This window comes from Phalaenopsis equestris, unplaced genomic scaffold, assembly GCF_001263595.1.
Source record: "Phalaenopsis equestris unplaced genomic scaffold, ASM126359v1 Scaffold000571, whole genome shotgun sequence".
NCBI lineage: Eukaryota > Viridiplantae > Streptophyta > Magnoliopsida > Asparagales > Orchidaceae > Phalaenopsis > Phalaenopsis equestris.
Window position 1 is genome coordinate 23,421 of NW_018165011.1, and position 2,286 is coordinate 25,706.

Consider the following 2,286-nt stretch of genomic DNA (forward strand, 5'->3'; position numbering starts at 1 on the left):
TCTTGTAAATATGCTTGCATTCATACTCAAGAATAATGTTTGACAACTTGTTAGTTATTGCTTCTGAATCTTTTGCCTCACTACGAGTGTATTTTCCACATGAGCTTGTAAAACAGCCTCTGTATCAACCTTAAAGAGATCAACTTCCTAATTCGGTTGAAGAGGAACTCCAGTATGGTGAGGGGCACTGAGGAAGCTTTATTTACAATGAAGATTGCCCCCAGTCTATAAGTGGTTCTCAAAGACTTATTTTCTGAATGAAATGTGGGATGACTACCTTATCACAGTCGTGCCCGGGATGCTAACGTTAATGACCTTTCGAGGCTGGAGTGAAGGTTACCCTCCAGCCTGAAAGAAGTTGTGAAAGACTTTGTATTTGAATAGGATGTGAGAAGACTACCCCTCTACATCATGCCCAGGATGTTGATGTAAATTATCTTTCGAGATTGCAGTGAAGGTTACCCCCTACATCAAAGAATGTTTCAAAGATGGTTTTCAAGATGCAAAGGAGGTTCCTTCGCTAGATAGATGATTTACATCATTAGAATACAAAGTAGCGGCTTGGTGTCATGGAGTTGAATACAGTGTTGAAAGAGACTTTGTTTCGCACTAGCGACGCTAAAAAAATGCATGTTAGAAGATTCACAGTGGTAGAGTAATGATTATCTATTGTCTTAGCATTGCACGAAAAACCAACACACACTCAGGCAATTAAAGAAAAGTAAGTAGGAGGAGACACTCAAAATTTTACATGGAAAACCCTTGAAAGGGAGAAAAACCATTGGGTCTTGCTTAGTTGAAATAATCCACTATGAATAGTGAGCACACATATTCTCTCTCATTAATTAGGGAATATGGAATTACAAAGTGATACATCTATAATCTGGTTGCAGTTCTTGGCGACAGTAGGCTGCAAGATCCATTGTCAATTACCGCGGAGGTAGTAGTCTGTCGTGAGTGTTGTAAGTGGTGAGTGTAGCGTCAAATTGTCTTAGAAGTTGCTGTTGATAACCATGACAGTAGTTGGTCAGTTGAGTCGTAGATGGTTGCTTCAGAAGGATCGGTTGACCATAGAGGTCATGGTAGGGAGTTGCGAGAGTTGTAGACCACGTAGGTCGTATAGGTCATAGTGGTGAGATGTGATGACGTCCATGGGTAGTAGAGGCCCGAATCAATAGCTGCACGAGCTGTGGATCACATAGGTTGTAGTGGCCAACTAAAATTCAAGCATTTTTATATATTAACTCACTTGAGATGTAGAAAATTTTTATTAGGAAGACGTACATACATTCCATTCAATTCTTATGTATTTACATATCTAACATCCCAGACAATAACTTATTCGAACACGGGGCACTTCTACCCAGCCATTGTCTCGGCACAGGCGTGATGATCAGGATGGTACCTGCGAGTTACTTGGCGTTATGGGGGGCAATTTGTATTTCACTAGGACAAGAACTTTGTTGAACTTAAGGACCGCATTCATCCTCAGATATTGGAGATCAATGACATGAAAATGCGAACGTCATCAACTAGTTAAGGGGCATGATGGCCCAAAAGACTTGGAAAGAACACTCGGAACTTAGTCACTCTTTTGCTTTTCTTACCTCATTTAGACAAATTCTTTTTTCATTTTGTAACTCAGGAGCTTAGTAGAGCTCTCATTTTTGTGCCCGAAAGGCTCTTAGCTTTTCATTTGATTAGGTCCCTAAATTCTCAGAGCTTTTGTCATCCTCCTGAATGATAGGACCTCTTTTGCACATGCATTAGGACGTGTTTTTTGTACATCTTTGTATTCCTTTTTACACTTAATGCAATATGCACACCTTTATATAGGCATGAACTATGTCAGCAATCAACATACTTTCTAAACAATAAATAATAAGCTTACGAAGCAAATCTAATCCCGTCAGAACAATCAATTAATGACCATTATAACTTTTAAAGGGCAAGATTTTGGGCATTATATGTCAACCGAATGCGTAAAATAAGTAGATGTCAAGCCACTCTCAATTTGAGCTTGATCAATTAATTAAGTTCAAATTTAAGCTTAAACTTAATTCTACGAGTTCAAACCAGCTAACAAATCATTTTATATTCATTATTGAAATAGATAAAACAATATTTTCATGCAAGCATTATAATAAAACGACAAATAGTAGCAATTATAACAAAAGATTACTAGATATAAAAAAATAAAAATATTATTTTTTAAAATATATTTTATTAATTTAAAGATAAAATTTTGAACTTTAATATATTTTATGCATATTTTATATTTATATT